Raw genomic sequence first — 9,964 nt, 5'->3', positions numbered from 1 at the left:
GGAGTTATCTAGTGGTTATAAGATAGGAGTTGTCTAGTGGTTGTATGATAGGAGGAGTTGTCTAGTGGTTATATGATAGGAGGAGTTGTCTCGTGGTTATATGATAGGAGGAGTTGTCTAGTGGTTATATCATAGGAGTTAGGAGTCTAGGAATTGTTCAGGAGTAGTCCAGGGGCCACGGATGTTTCTGGACAGGGTCATGTTCGGGAAGGTGGTTGCCAGGTCTGACAGGGATTATTGTTATGACAGGAAGCAATTGGATCATTCCCTCACACAGGCCTCACACACTCACCTCTGACCTATGACCTTTAGGAGGTGAGAATGGTCGCGTTCCCCTGCTCAGACGTTGCATGCATCAACCAATGGTTGCGTGACACGTCATCGACTGTTTCCTCGACCGAGAGATTGGTTTAACACATCCTTGGGTTAGCTTATACGATATAAATACCTATCCAGACGTTGTAAGACCTGGAGTGCGTCGGCAACGCCTGGGCAAAGGAACGGGCCCAATACCTCCAAAAACTGCAATCAATCATTTCATAACTCAGATCTCTCTTTGTGAAAGTATGTGAAAGTATTTGAAAGTATTTGTTGTTCAACGGTTTTTCAAGAGGTGACTGGGGTCATTTCTCCTACAGTCCTAACAACAACACACTCATCCTGACCCTAAACGTTCACAATAACTCACCACTTTGTATCATATTGGATTTGTCTTTACGACAAAACCATAAATATATTTTTTAGCTTAATAACTATTTACACACTTGTTTTGTTTGAATTTTTCAAAGGGTTTAAAATGTTTTTCCCATCTACATATAAGGAGTAATTGCTTCTTGTACTGAGCCGCTTGCATTTTGTTTTTCAAACAGTCTGTGAATTGAAATGTTATTACTGGTCGTTTGTTTGGCCAGAGTGGCCAGACTGTATTTCACTTGGTAAACAGCCAAACCCACCAAAAACATCAACAACAATGTTGGCCAAGACCCTCCGTTAACAGATCTGCATGGCAACCAAAGAATGTAAGATTCTAAAAGAAGTCAGTTAAATAGGACGTAATCTCCTGAATGATCAAAGGGGGTTTGTTTTCTGAGGTATTTTGACTTTAAAACTTGTTTGAGATCCATGATGAAAATGTATCAACTGTTAGCTTCATATTTTAGGCTGTTAACTTGATTGTTTCTGTATGTACTGTAGCCAACTGCTGTCATGACAACGAAGAAACACATGGGAGTCTATCTATCAGTCTCTTATTACCAGGCTGATTACTGCTACACTATCTATCAGTATCTGTAGTCTCTTATTACCAGGCTGATTACTGCTGCACTATCTATCAGTATCTGTAGTCTCTTATTACCAGGCTGATTACTGCTGCACTATCAGTATCTGTAGTCTCTTATTACCAGGCTGATTACTGCTGCACTATCTATCAGTATCTGTAGTCTCTTATTACCAGGCTGATTACTGCTGCACTATCAGTATCTGTAGTCTCTTATTACCAGGCTGATTACTGCTACACTATCAGTATCTGTAGTCTCTTATTACCAGGCTGATTACTGCTACACTATCTATCAGTATCTGTAGTCTCTTATTACCAGGCTGATTACTGCTGCACTATCAGTATCTGTAGTCTCTTATTACCAGGCTGATTACTGCTACACTATCTATCAGTATCTGTAGTCTCTTATTACCAGGTTGATTACTGCTACACTATCTATCAGTATCTGTAGTCTCTTATTACCAGGTTGATTACTGCTACACTATCTATCAGTATCTGTAGTCTCTTATTACCAGGCTGATTACTGCTACACTATCTATCAGTATCTGTAGTCTCTTATTACCAGGCTGATTACTGCTACACTATCTATCAGTATCTGTAGTCTCTTATTACCAGGCTGATTACTGCTACACTATCTATCAGTATCTGTAGTCTCTTATTACCAGGCTGATTACTGCTACACTATCTATCAGTATCTGTAGTCTCTTATTACCAGGCTGATTACTGCTACACTATCTATCAGTATCTGTAGTCTCTTATTACCAGGCTGATTACTGCTACACTATCTATCAGTATCTGTAGTCTCTTATTACCAGGCTGATTACTGCTACACTATCTATCAGTATCTGTAGTCTCTTATTACCAGGCTGATTACTGCTACACTATCTATCAGTATCTGTAGTCTCTTATTACCAGGCTGATTACTGCTACACTATCTATCAGTATCTGTAGTCTCTTATTACCAGGTTGATTACTGCTACACTATCTATCAGTATCTAATATAATAATAATAATATATGCCATTTAGCGGACGCTTTTATCCAAAGCGACTTACAGTCATGTGTGCATACATTCTACGTATGGGTGATCCCGGGAATCGAACCCACTACCCTGGCGTTACAAGCGCCATGCTCTACCAACTGAGCTACAGAAGGACCACAGTAGTCTCTTATTACCAGGCTGATTACTGCTACACTATCTATCAGTATCTGTAGTCTCTTATTACCAGGCTGATTACTGCTACACTATCTATCAGTATCTGTAGTCTCTTATTACCAGGCTGATTACTGCTACACTATCTATCAGTATCTGTAGTCTCTTATTACCAGGCTGATTACTGCTACACTATCTATCAGTGTCTGTAGTCTCTTATTACCAGGCTGATTACTGCTACACTATCTATCAGTATCTGTAGTCTCTTATTACCAGGCTGATTACTGCTACACTATATATCAGTGTCTGTAGTCTCTTATTACCAGGCTGATTACTGCTACACTATCTATCAGTATCTGTAGCCTCTTATTACCAGGCTGATTACTGCTACACTATATATCAGTATCTGTAGTCTCTTATTACCAGGCTGATTACTGCTATACTATCTATCAGTATCTGTAGTCTCTTATTACCAGGCTGATTACTGCTACACTATATATCAGTGTCTGTAGTCTCTTATTACCAGGCTGATTACTGCTACACTATCTATCAGTATCTGTAGTCTCTTATTACCAGGCTGATTACTGCTACACTATCTATCAGTATCTGTAGTCTCTTATTACCAGGCTGATTACTGCTACACTATATATCAGTGTCTGTAGTCTCTTATTACCAGGCTGATTACTGCTACACTATCTATCAGTATCTGTAGTCTCTTATTAGCAGGCTGATTACTGCTACACTATCTATCAGTATCTGTAGTCTCTTATTACCAGGCTGATTACACTATCTATCAGTATCTGTAGTCTCTTATTACCAGGCTGATTACTGCTACACTATCTATCAGTATCTGTAGTCTCTTATTACCAGGCTGATTACTGCTACACTATCTATCAGTATCTATAGTCTCTTATTACCAGGCTGATTACTGCTACACTATCTATCAGTATCTGTAGTCTCTTATTACCAGGCTGATTACTGCTACACTATCTATCAGTATCTGTAGTCTCTTATTACCAGGCTGATTACTGCTACACTATCTATCAGTATCTGTAGTCTCTTATTACCAGGCTGATTACTGCTACACTATCTATCAGTATCTGTAGTCTCTTATTACCAGGCTGATTACTGCTACACTATATATCAGTGTCTGTAGTCTCTTATTACCAGGCTGATTACTGCTACACTATCTATCAGTATCTGTAGTCTCTTATTACCAGGCTGATTACACTATCTATCAGTATCTGTAGTCTCTTATTACCAGGCTGATTACTGCTACACTATATATCAGTGTCTGTAGTCTCTTATTACCAGGCTGATTACTGCTACACTATCTATCAGTATCTGTAGTCTCTTATTACCAGGCTGATTACTGCTGCACTATCAGTATCTGTAGTCTCTTATTACCAGGCTGATTACTGCTACACTATCTATCAGTATCTGTGTAGAGAGCCATGCATGTAGCTTGGTGAGATCAGGCTGGATGACGAGGCTACAAGCAGACTGGACCACCTGTTATTGTTGGTAAAGGTAGTGTTTTTATTTTATCGTTGTCATGGTATTCTACCCACCACACATACCTTCTTGAAAAAACCTGCTCTAATTTCCTGGTTTATACAGTAGATCTGCCATCTGGAGGAAGAGCAAAACCTGTGGTATGGTTTACAATCTGATGCTTCTTCCATTTGATAAAGCTCATCCATAGAAATACCAGTATCTCTACGATCTCATCAGTCATCTGTCAGTCCCTCCTCCTCAGTCTGTTGATGTAACAGGGATCACCTGTTAGTCTGTTGATGTAACAGAGATCACCTGTTAGTCCCTCCTCCTCAGTCTGTTGATGTAACAGAGATCACCTGTTAGTCCCTCCTCCTCAGTCTGTTGATGTAACAGAGATCACCTGTTAGTCCCTCCTCCTCAGTCTGCTGATGTAACAGAGATCACCTGTCAGTCCCTCCTCCTCAGTCTGCTGATGTAACAGAGATCACCTGTTAGTCCCTCCTCCTCAGTCTGCTGATGTAACAGAGATCACCTGTCAGTCCCTCCTCCTCAGTCTGTTGATGTAACAGAGATCACCTGTCAGTCCCTCCTCCTCAGTCTGCTGATGTAACAGAGATCACCTGTCAGTCTGCTGATGTAACAGAGATCACCTGTCAGTCCCTCCTCCTCAGTCTGTTGATGTAACAGGGATCACCTGTCAGTCTGTTGATGTAACAGAGATCACCTGTCAGTCCCTCCTCCTCAGTCTGCTGATGTAACAGAGATCACCTGTCAGTCTGCTGATGTAACAGAGATCACCTGTTAGTCCCTCCTCCTCAGTCTGTTGATGTAACAGGGATCACCTGTCAGTCTGCTGATGTAACAGGGATCACCTGTCAGTCTGTTGATGTAACAGAGATCACCTGTCAGTCCCTCCTCCTCAGTCTGCTGATGTAACAGGGATCACCTGTCAGTCTGCTGATGTAACAGAGATCACCTGTCAGTCCCTCCTCCTCAGTCTGTTGATGTAACAGAGATCACCTGTTAGTCTGTTGATGTAACAGAGATCACCTGTCAGTCCCTCCTCCTCAGTCTGTTGATGTAACAGAGATCACCTGTCAGTCCCTCCTCCTCAGTCTGTTGATGTAACAGAGATCACCTGTCAGTCTGTTGATGTAACAGAGATCACCTGTCAGTCCCTCCTCCTCAGTCTGCTGATGTAACAGAGATCACCTGTTAGTCTGTTGATGTAACAGAGATCACCTGTTAGTCCCTCCTCCTCAGTCTGTTGATGTAACAGAGATCACCTGTCAGTCCCTCCTCCTCAGTCTGTTGATGTAACAGAGATCACCTGTCAGTCTGTTGATGTAACAGAGATCACCTGTCAGTCCCTCCTCCTCAGTCTGTTGATGTAACAGAGATCACCTGTCAGTCCCTCCTCCTCAGTCTGCTGATGTAACAGGGATCACCTGTCAGTCCCTCCTCCTCAGTCTGCTGATGTAACAGAGATCACCTGTCAGTCCCTCCTCCTCAGTCTGTTGATGTAACAGAGATCACCTGTTAGTCCCTCCTCCTCAGTCTGCTGATGTAACAGAGATCACCTGTTAGTCCCTCCTCCTCAGTCTGTTGATGTAACAGGGATCACCTGTTAGTCCCTCCTCCTCAGTCTGCTGATGTAACAGAGATCACCTGTCAGTCCCTCCTCCTCAGTCTGTTGATGTAACAGAGATCACCTGTTAGTCCCTCCTCTTCAGCCTGCTAATGTAACAGAGATCACCTGTTAGTCCCTCCTCCTCAGTCTGCTGATGTAACAGAGATCACCTGTTAGTCCCTCCTCCTCAGTCTGTTGATGTAACAGGGATCACCTGTTAGTCCCTCCTCCTCAGTCTGTTGATGTAACAGAGATCACCTGTTAGTCCCTCCTCCTCAGTCTGCTGATGTAACAGAGATCACCTGTTAGTCCCTCCTCCTCAGTCTGCTAATGTAACAGAGATCACCTGTTAGTCCCTCCTCCTCAGTCTGCTGATGTAACAGAGATCACCTGTTAGTCCCTCCTCCTCAGTCTGTTGATGTAACAGGGATCACCTGTTAGTCCCTCCTCCTCAGTCTGCTGATGTAACAGAGATCACCTGTTAGTCCCTCCTCCTCAGTCTGTTGATGTAACAGGGATCACCTGTCAGTCTGTTGATGTAACAGGGATCACCTGTCAGTCTGTTGATGTAACAGAGATCACCTGTCAGTCCCTCCTCCTCAGTCTGTTGATGTAACAGAGATCACCTGTCAGTCCCTCCTCCTCAGTCTGCTGATGTAACAGAGATCACCTGTCAGTCTGCTGATGTAACAGAGATCACCTGTCAGTCTGCTGATGTAACAGAGATCACCTGTTAGTCCCTCCTCCTCAGTCTGTTGATGTAACAGGGATCACCTGTTAGTCCCTCCTCCTCAGTCTGCTGATGTAACAGACATCACCTGTCAGTCCCTCCTCCTCAGTCTGCTGATGTAACAGAGATCACCTGTCAGTCCCTCCTCCTCAGTCTGCTGATGTAACAGGGATCACCTGTTAGTCCCTCCTCCTCAGTCTGTTGATGTAACAGGGATCACCTGTTAGTCCCTCCTCCTCAGTCTGCTGATGTAACAGAGATCACCTGTTAGTCCCTCCTCCTCAGTCTGCTGATGTAACAGAGATCACCTGTCAGTCCCTCCTCCTCAGTCTGCTGATGTAACAGAGATAACCTGTTAGTCCCTCCTCCTCAGTCTGCTGATGTAACAGAGATCACCTGTCAGTCTGCTGATGTAACAGGGATCACCTGTCAGTCTCTCCTCCTCAGTCTGCTGATGTAACAGAGATCACCTGTCAGTCTGCTGATGTAACAGAGATCACCTGTTAGTCCCTCCTCCTCAGTCTGCTGATGTAACAGAGATCACCTGTCAGTCCCTCCCTCAGTCTGCTGATGTAACAGAGATAACCTGTTAGTCCCTCCTCCTCAGTCTGTTGATGTAACAGAGATCACCTGTCAGTCCCTCCTCCTCAGTCTGCTGATGTAACAGAGATCACCTGTTAGTCCCTCCTCCTCAGTCTGCTGATGTAACAGAGATCACCTGTTAGTCCCTCCTCCTCAGTCTGCTGATGTAACAGAGATCACCTGTTAGTCCCTCCTCCTCAGTCTGCTGATGTGACAGAGATCACCTGTTAGTCCCTCCTCCTCAGTCTGCTGATGTAACAGAGATCACCTGTTAGTCCCTCCTCCTCAGTCTGCTGATGTAACAGAGATCACCTGTTAGTCCCTCCTCCTCAGTCTGCTGATGTAACAGAGATCACCTGTTAGTCCCTCCTCCTCAGTCTGCTGATGTAACAGACATCACCTGTCAGTCTGCTGATGTAACAGAGATCACCTGTCAGTCTGTTGATGTAACAGACATCACCTGTCAGTCTGCTGATGTAACAGAGATCACCTGTCAGTCTGTTGATGTAACAGAGATCACCTGTCAGTCCCTCCTCCTCAGTCTGCTGATGTAACAGGGATGATATGATGGCCTTTGGCTTTGCTCCAGTTCCTCCTCAACGACAAAACCGTCTGTATAGGTGTTTCACATAACAGTTGAGTTAACCACATCATATGATATATGGGTCGGCAGGTAGCCTAGTGGTCGGAGCGTTGGATTAGTAACCAGAAGGTTGCAAGATCGAATCCCTGAGCTGACACGGTAAAAATCTGTCATTCTGCCCCTGAACAAGGCAGTTAAGCCACTGTTACTAGGCCATCAATGAAAATAAGAATTTGTTCTTAACTGACTTGCCTAGTTAAGTAAAATAAAAATATATATACAGTGGCCATTTTAGCATGTAAACTTGGTGGGGCAAACTCCCCCCAATTCTTTTTTAGATGAAAGCCACTACACAACACTAAACAATACATGAATTGTACTATAATGGCGACAAACTGTTAGGGCCGACGTAAAGCTGTCCCAACAGCAGAGCTTTCTTTCCATCACCATGGAGTGAATCCTTACCCACCGCTACACCTGGCTATCAGCGGAGCCTTGTCCGGCAGCGAAACAATTCAATCAGCCTCGTTTACTGCCTTAAAAAAAAACCTATCTGATATGGCTGACCATATCTCCCTGGCATATCACATTGTTTATGCAGCAGGATACAAGACATTTTTGGTCTCACCTTGTTGTACGCGACGGTCCTACATCGGCAAATTTAGTCATCAAAGAAAAAAAAAGATTTACAATTCCGAGTTTGGGTTCACATTCTTGAAGTCTACCCTTACTAAGGCCGGTGAAGTAGCCTCCCCATGAGTGACAGAACACTGAGCCAATCACGGTGCAATGCTGAGCCAATCACAGTGCAAATGCTCCTGTTTTCTGCTGGCCTGCCCCACCACCACAGACAGCACTGAGCTGAAACACCTGCATTTTAGAGCCGCCTGTTTGTAACTCAATGCTATATTATTATTATTTTGTTTACATTGTTTGCAAACTGATATGTGACACATATTAATAACAAAATAACAGGCAAAACAGGCAAGCCCCCCACAAATACTGTGTACTTTTCTTTTTTTTTTTCCACTCCCCTATTGCAAAAAATATAGGGCTCTGTTGCTAGGTGACAATGTTGTGAGGTTTATGGGTCTAACAGTGGAATAAAACAGAGAGAGAGATGGTATCTGTTGAATGAATTCCAACGTGACCCGTAGCTCCTCCTGTAGATCTGAAGAGGTTCTGGACATGTGAAAGCAACATGGCAGCGATACACACAGTTTATCAGAAGACAAGAAGCATGTGGTTTACCCCCAATCCACTCCCCTAATATCTACCCTGCTGCCCAGTGGGGAGGAAACGGGGTCAAATCCATCTCTCTCAGGCTTAAACTACGGATCTGTGACAGAGGTGGGACAGGGACAGGTCTGGAATTTTAGCCCGGCGGCGGCAGGTCCCAAATTACACCCTATTCCCTAGAGTGGACTACTGTTGACCAGAGGAACACGTCGAGAGGGCCAAACAAAATCTTCTGTTAACCTGTCACCCTGAAGTAATGGAGTTGATAGGGAGAGGATTCTACGGCTTGAAGGCCTGTAACCAGGTCTGGCTCTGAGAATCAGCTTGTAGAGAGTAAGGAGGGTACCAATGTTGACCAAATATAGTGTAACACTGCCCCTCGTTGGTGATACAGTACAGTACACATTACAAAGCAGGAGGCATTGCAGGAACATTGAAGATGAGTGCAGCAAATATGATTTGACAAAGATGACCCCGAGACAACTACGCACTTGTGGAGATCTGAGAGGATTTGACAGGTGCAACCAATCTGGTAGTAGCACAACCCTGCCCTCTGATAGGCTAGGTGGACGCTTCACCATATTGCTTATATGAGGCAAATAATGTCCGATCTCTAGTGCAGAGGGCCCTCAAACTCAACTCCGGACCTCGAAGCCAGTTCCACTGCATTTCTTCCTGAGACACCAGTCATTGTTCCCTCTAATAAGACATTGTTCCCCTCTAATCAGAGACTGATTTAGACCTGAGACACCAGTCATTGTTCCCCTCTAATAAGGGACTGATTTAGACCTGAGACACCAGTCATTGTTCCCCTCTAATAAGGGACTGATTTAGACCTGAGACACCAGTCATTGTTCCCCTCTAATAAGGGACTGATTTAGACCTGAGACACCAGTCATTGTTCCCCTCCCCTAATAAGGGACTGATTTAGACCTGAGACACCAGTCATTGTTCCCCTCTAATAAGGGGCTGATTTAGACCTGAGACACCAGTCACTGTTCCACCTCTAACCAGAGACTGATTTAGACCTGAGACATCAGTCACTGTTCCCCTCTAATCAGGGACCGATTTAGACCTGAGACACCAGTCACTGTTCCCCTCTAATCAGGGACCGATTTAGACCTGGGACACCAGTCACTGTTCCCCTCTAATCAGGGACCGATTTAGACCTGGGACACCAGGTGGTTGCAATGAATGATTAGGTAGAACAGAAAACCAGCAGGTTCCGGACCTCGTAGGGTCAGAGTCGAATACACCTGATGTGAGGCCTAG

The 9,964-nt window shown here is 44.2% G+C and overlaps 1 long non-coding RNA gene across 4 annotated transcripts; it reads right to left on the bottom strand.

The window, feature by feature from the left end:
• Positions 1-5,472: 5,472 nt before the first annotated feature.
• On the bottom strand, positions 5,473-7,042 carry LOC127918721 (uncharacterized). Of its 4 annotated transcripts, none has more exons than XR_008100634.1 (3): positions 6,919-7,042; positions 5,993-6,228; positions 5,473-5,508 (listed from the first exon to the last, which is right to left on the bottom strand). It is a non-coding gene; the product is annotated as an uncharacterized LOC127918721 (long non-coding RNA). The 4 variants fall into 4 exon arrangements; XR_008100633.1 differs by lacking the exon at positions 5,473-5,508 and adding an exon at positions 5,693-5,728; XR_008100632.1 differs by lacking the exon at positions 5,473-5,508 and adding an exon at positions 5,825-5,860.
• Between the last annotated feature and the right edge of the window lie 2,922 nt (positions 7,043-9,964).

The sequence above is a fragment of the Oncorhynchus keta genome, unplaced genomic scaffold, assembly GCF_023373465.1.
Source record: "Oncorhynchus keta strain PuntledgeMale-10-30-2019 unplaced genomic scaffold, Oket_V2 Un_contig_14708_pilon_pilon, whole genome shotgun sequence".
NCBI lineage: Eukaryota > Metazoa > Chordata > Actinopteri > Salmoniformes > Salmonidae > Oncorhynchus > Oncorhynchus keta.
This window is presented reverse-complemented; position numbering and strand designations above follow the sequence as displayed.